The sequence below is a fragment of the Octopus sinensis genome, unplaced genomic scaffold, assembly GCF_006345805.1.
Source record: "Octopus sinensis unplaced genomic scaffold, ASM634580v1 Contig17663, whole genome shotgun sequence".
Taxonomy (NCBI): Eukaryota; Metazoa; Mollusca; class Cephalopoda; order Octopoda; family Octopodidae; genus Octopus; species Octopus sinensis.
In genome coordinates, this window is record NW_021835215.1 from 35,001 (window position 1) to 41,926 (window position 6,926).

The 6,926-nt window shown below is 34.5% G+C and overlaps 1 long non-coding RNA gene across 3 annotated transcripts in view; it reads right to left on the minus strand.

Moving 5' to 3' along the window:
• The window catches only part of LOC118761816, a 26,240-nt gene extending 21,294 nt beyond the window's left edge, over positions 1-4,946 (minus strand). For 2 of the 3 annotated variants that reach the window (XR_004997657.1, XR_004997656.1), the window contains exon 1: positions 4,695-4,945. This is a non-coding gene — a long non-coding RNA (uncharacterized LOC118761816). Of the gene's footprint in view, positions 1-4,694 lie in introns of all 3 variants that reach the window. The other variant, XR_004997655.1, reaches the window with a different exon arrangement.
• Positions 4,947-6,926: the final 1,980 nt, after the last annotated feature.

The following is a 6,926-nucleotide window of genomic DNA, read 5'->3' on the forward strand; positions in this document are numbered from 1 at the left end:
GGCCATTTCAGGTGTATTTTTACGCCATAGTTTCCTACTATTCGTTAATGCTGACATAACTACCAGTATATGAAAGTACATGTAATTTCTTGGTTAAGACTAAACAGTCAAGAATGATATGGTTAATTGGTTCTTTCTCACCTACATATATTCTCTACATATTCTGCATCGTTGCATGCTTATTATTATTATTACTATTATTATTTTTTTCTGGTAGAAAAGCTTTAATGTTGTACCACAACTAACACTATGATATTTAGTTATCCGCCACCCACACAATTGTTCATTTCTTTTTAAGGTATGAACCTGGTAGAGCTTTTCTTTCCATCTCTTTCGCATGATATTATGTAGCTCTCTTTTTAGCTTAGTCTTTAAGCCTCATCTTAATCTCTGTTACTGTTTCTCCCTTTCATGACAACTGTTCATCATTTCAACTTCTGTCTTGGCTTCTAGGGAGACGGCAAATTCGTATTTTCCAGTTATTTACATTAGTATTTCATTATTATTTACCAGATATTTTTACAGTCCTACTTCTCTGTATTCGTAGTAAATAAATTTTTATATGACAGATGCTATAGACATTTTCACAATGCAGTCATATTTCTCTTTTCTTTTTTTGAATAGACTTGTTAATTAATTTAGCGTCCAGTTGAGATTATTACTAAAACTTATCAATTCAAAGTATTCAAGTTTGTTATAACTGTTTTTTTTCTTTTGTATGCCTTTGACTCTATTTTAAGTCTAACAAAAACGCGTCAGTAATATTCTTTCCTAACCTCTCCTTTCATGTGTGTGTTGTATTCTGTCTAGTTCATTAATTCCTAAATATTTGTAAGTATGTTTAGTCTAAGTCTCTTATCACTCTTTTAAAAAATTTTTTATATATATATTTTTATCTAACATGACATTATTGTGCTTAACTAATTTTCCTGTCTTCAAGGTTGCGCTGAGTATGTGCTGTGTGGCTTGTGTTACATTATTTAGGTGGAAACTGTGTAGAATGTGAGTTGTTTGAGTTGCTGGTGTTATAGTGTCGGGTATCAATTATGCAGGATTATGTGTTATTTCAATGGCGATGAATGCGTAAAATATGTGTAGTGAGATTTTTTTTTTTTTACGATTTCAAAAATGTTATGTACAATACGTACAGCTTGAGTTGTACTACTGAGCTGAAAACCTTTCGAGAAGAATATGAGCTGCACCTACTTTGGGGGACTTTGAATAGAACTGTGAACTCTTCTACGGCTTTTTGTGTATTCATTATATACTTTTATTATGTCTAGTGCTCCGGTTATCACTAACATTTTCATTTTTTTTTGTCCCACATCTTGGTCGTCTAGACTATTTTAGATTCTCTTACTTTGACGACATATCCACATACGCTAGGGCGTTGTTTGGGTCTGAAAGTACTTTTGTTCGAAATCATCAGAATTTTCTACGATTGCTTTCTCAATCTGCACAGAAAAGTTCCAATAATCGTTTCTTGCCATGCACAGGACTTTGACGTTGTTTATATAATTTATTTTATGTGTTTTCACATATAAGTATTGACATGTCGCTCATTAAGCATAGAAGCTGGTTCCATGGTCTCTCTGCATATTGCATATGCTCATACCTGGCAAAGACTGGGTAACTAGGAATCATTTGAATGATTGTTCATCGTATTTGTTGCACCTCCCACATTAGATGTTATCATCTTTGTTTATCGTTTGTAGTTGGTTTTGACAATATATTTGATTTGCATGAACATTGCATAAAACCAGCTGAATAATTACTGTTTTCTCTATAGTTCCATTCTTTTGAGTCGAGTCTTGCTATCATAAAATAGTTTTTCTCTTAATTTTTTCTTTACTAAATAGAACATTTATTATTTCTAAGTTTCTCAACGAGAGACATTCAGCAACAGTACCCTAGAGTAAAGATTATTTGTCAACATAATGTGGTAGTCTTGGTTAGGACAAATGTTACTGTTATTTAGCCCCAGGAAACATCGTCTCCAGTTTCTTGCCATGTACAGTACTTAGACGTTGGAAAAAGCTGGAGACGATGTTACCTGTGGCTAAAAAATAATATCATTCGTCCTAACCAGGACTGCCATATTATGTTGGCATATAATCTTTACTTTTTCTTTACCATATTTTGGCATTCCTTTTCGGCTTTGTCTTTTAAAAAATAAAAAACATCTGGCTTTTTCCTGCCTAAATCCATTTCTTCAGTAAATTAATTTCTTGTTTTGTACTTCATTGTTTCCATAGAAACAGAGAAACATGTATTTTTCTCTTCCCGTTTCTAATCACATTAATCAGTTCAACTTTTCATTGTTTTTTCAAATCACACTGCTATTTGAATCAGAGACAGTCCTTCATTTATCTTTAGCAAATCGACCCCGGGACTTATTCTTTGTAAGCCCAGTACTTATTCATCGGTCTCTTTTGCCGAACCGCTAAGAGACGGGGACGTAAACACACCAGCATCAGTTGTCAAGCAATGCTAGGGGACAAACACATACACACAAACACACACACACATATATATACATATATATATACGACAGGCTTCTTTCAGTTTCTGTCTACCAAATCCACTCACAAGGCATTGGTCGGCCCGGGGCTATAGCAGAAGACACTTGCCCAAGATGCCACGCAGTGGGACTGAACCCGGAACCATGTGGTTGGTAAGCAAGCTACTTACCACACATCCACTCCTGCGCCTATATGCATAAGTTTCGGAGAGTAATAACTTAAGCTTGTTGTTACTAGTTTGTTGTTTCTGTCTTAACTTTTCCATCCAGTCAATGCAATTTTTACCTCATTATCTTGTAACTGTAATATATAACCATGATCGCTATTTTATTTATATACATTATCTTATTTCTTGTACTGAGTTTAGCACTTAATACTTATTTGAATCTTCTCCAGTAATCGTTTCTAATGATCCTCTTGATTGTGTCGTGATATATAAGTTTATTTACTTACAAGATTTGTAACGGAAGTTTTGGTTTAATTCGGTATCCGTATCTTTAAATGTTCTGATAATATCATTAGCACATTTATCTAATCCCATTCTCAATGCTAAGTTTTATCTGAACTTACAAACAATTTCCAGTTTTACACTAATTTTTTAATTTCTTTATTGCCCACAAACATAGAGGGGACAAACAAGGACAGAAAAACGGATTAAGTCGATTATATCGACCCCCGGTGCGTAACTGGTTCTTATTTAATCGACCCTGAAAGAATGAAAGGTAAAGTCGACCTTGGCGGAATTTGAACTCAGAACGTAGCGGCAGACGAAATATCTATTTCTTTACTGCCCACAAGGGGCTAAACACAGAGGATACAAACAAGGACAGGCAAACGGATTAAGTCGATTACATCGACCCCAGTGTGTAACTGGTACTTAATTTATCAACCCCAAAAGGATGTAAGACAAAGTCGATCTCGGCAGAATTTGAACTCAGAACGTTGCGACAGACGAAATACCTATTTCTTTACTACCCACAAGGGGCTAAACACAGAGAGGACAAACAAGGACAGACAAACGGATTAAGTTGATTATATCGACCCCAGTGCCTAACTGGTACTTATTTAATCGACCCCGAAAGGATGAAAGGCAAAGTCGACCTCGGCGGAATTTGAACTCACAACCTAACGGCAGACGAAATACGGCTACGCATTTCGCCGGGCGTGCCAGCGTTTCTGCCAGCATTTTTACGCTAATTTCTATTAATCAACACTCAACACTAGATTGTTCCTGGAGCGTGTGTGGTGTTGATTTTCTAGTGAATAGCAGTGTTTGTATACTATATATGTTGCTTTTTACATGGAGTGTTTTGTGTAGAATATAGGCTATGGTGGGTTGTGCTATATTCTAGCGTCAACCACTGAATATGTAGAGTATGTGCGGAGTGCTTTATATTGTGTTTCGGTGGTGGTTGATGACTGTGTTATGTTATTGGAAAACTCATTTACACTTTTTTACGTTTATGAATATGTGTTGCAAGATTCCTGATGTGAAACCTTGTATTGAAGCAGATATTGTTGTATTTCGTGATGGAATTTTTTTATTTCATGCCAAATAGACACATGCTTTATATAGGGCGTATGTATATTTGTCAAAAGAAAAAAATGACCATCCCGAAATACATCAATAATTTACACTTTCATTCGTGTTTGTATCTTTAAACTTTGCTTAACCAGACATATACACACACAGACAACTCTTCAATAACACGGTGCCAACAATATCCACGACGCCATACTACGAATGCACACCTAAGACATTTTATGTGCATGTCAGTTTATTCTAATAGAAATTTGCTCTACTTATGTGACCAAGAGCGACACATAACACATTAATTGCAATGTCTCCTTGCTTTTCTGTAAATATAAGGCTGTGATTTCAGTCAGATATTTGTTCGCTATTTCTAGCAGATGATTCTCCAGAGAGGGATTCCCACACTACCTTCACAAATTCAAGTCAGGATTGCCATAAACTTTTGACGACTAGTCTATTCAGCCAAAGCTTATTCATTAAAAGATTATCCTTCTGTTATGATCCTTTACTAAATATTTATAATCTATAGTCCTCTCAACTACAACTATCTAGATAGTATATCTACGTTACGCCTACTCTGTAAATTGTATAACTAGTCAATTCATTGCCCGTTGTTTTCACGCCATATGTGAACTCACCAAATTTCATTCTAATTCCAATGGAATGTTGAGTAATAGTATCTAGCTGCATCTTAATCTGGTTACTGTTTGGTCTATTCAACTTTTGGTAGTCTGCAACAAAAAAAAGAAGAGAAGAGAATTACTTCTTGTTTAAAAGCAACTTTTAATGGCAGACTTGATTGTGGATTTTGTAAAAGAACAAAAAACTTAGAACTTTATAGAATGCTTTCTTGCTAAACTATTGATGTATACATACTATAATCGCTCACTCACAAACAAACAGGCGCACAACATGCAGTAAGACGGAGAGGAAGCTGTGTATATACATACATACCTACATACAAATATATATTCCTATACACATGTTTATATATGAAAGTATGTATGTATGGGTGTATATATATACATATATATATATACATATTGATGTCTATACATACATTCTATATATATGTCTATATATATATGGGGGTATATATATATATATATATCTATATATATATAATATATATATATATATATATATATTATACATATGAAGAAAATAAGACAAGGTAGAAAATTTTAAGATAATTTTATCATGAAGAACATTTTGTACCGATTTCAGTCTTTGCGACTTTTTCAACTTAGAGCAAGGCACGAAAAACAATTAAATTGTGGAAAAATTAAATGAAAGTTTAAAAAAAAATATTTCCATAGTTTTCAAGTGCAAGGGGCATTTTCCTTTTTTCGGTGTCTCTGTCTCTCTTTTTTACCCATGTGAGTTCTTGGTAGTATGTAGTAGGTAGTGGGTAGTAGTAGTCCTAGTATTCTTGGTTTTCATTGTTTAAGCAACAGTAGTAGTTGAGAAAGGAGGCAGCGAAAGAAGATGAAAGAAGAGAAGAAGGAAGAAAAAGAAGGAAAGAAAGAAAGAAAGAAGAAGAAGAAGAAGAAAGGAGACAGAAGAAGAAGAAGAAAAAGAAAGAGAAATAGAAGAGAGAAGAAAAAGGAATAATAATAATAATAATAATAATAATAATTAATAATAATAATAATAATAATAATAATAATAATATAGAAGAAGAGAAGAAGAAGAGAAGAAGAGCGAAGAAGAAGAAGAAGAAGAAGAAGAAGAAGAAGAACAAGAAGAACAAGAAGAACAAGAAGAAGAACAAGAAGAACAAGAAGAAGAAGAAACATGGGAGTGATATGACAGTAGTACGATGTTGGTGGAATCCTCTTAAATGGTCAAATGACCTAAAAGTGATCTGTTGTGGTTGTAATAGTAGTGATTGGAATTGTTCTGAATAAATTCATTAGTAGTGACTATTCTGAATATATCGTTTTTAATATTTGCGTGGGTATTATTCTAAGACCCTTGTAGTAGTGTCATTTGTGGTGGACACATTCAGAAGGGGTGTATATTTTGTGATAAAATATGACTCTTTACTACAAGTTGCATCATCCCTGAATTTATAGAGGGGGACAATTCAGAAGCTGAGTTGTTTGTTATTGGCGCAAATGTCGATGTGTTCGCCGAATGCTATTTTTCTGCATTCCCGAATTTTGATCTGGGATTTATGTAGAACCATCCTTTGACGTAGACAATTTTTGGTTTGCCCAATTCTCTCAATATGTAGAACAAGTTAATACATATATTAAGTTCTCCGAAGCACATATGAAGTTGCTTTTCACTGTAAAACGTTGACCTTGTTTGAAAGAGAACTCCGATCCTTCAATTAGGTTGACGCATATACCAGTAAGGTCTTCCGCATTTTTTTACTGACGGCTTCAGTGTTGTTTTTGAGCATACTTGGGCTTGTGTTTGGAGACTTTTCAAAGATTTGGGTTGTCTTTTGCTCTTTATGATGGTGTGCATTTGGATGATTAAATTCATTCTGTGGTCTCTTTTAGTAGGGGAATGCTTTGGAGGATGGTGTCGAATGCTTCATTTTTAAGAAAGTTATGTGTAGAGATGTATGGTAGAGCTTTTGGTTGTAAATCCTTCTTTAATTTGGGATGCCTGATTCGTGGATGTTGAGTTGTAGGGCACGTTGAAAGCATATATCAATTAGTAATGATGGGTAGTTTCTGGTAATGAGTGTATCCTTTAGTTCATGTAGTCGTGTGTCCCTGGTGCTTGTATTAGAAACTATAGTACAAATCATTTTTGCTAGGATGAAGGGGATATTCATTCTAGTGTGTCTGGGATGGTTTGAGTTGAACGGTAGAGATATGCTTGGGGTCCGGGGCTTATAGTATAATCTGTTT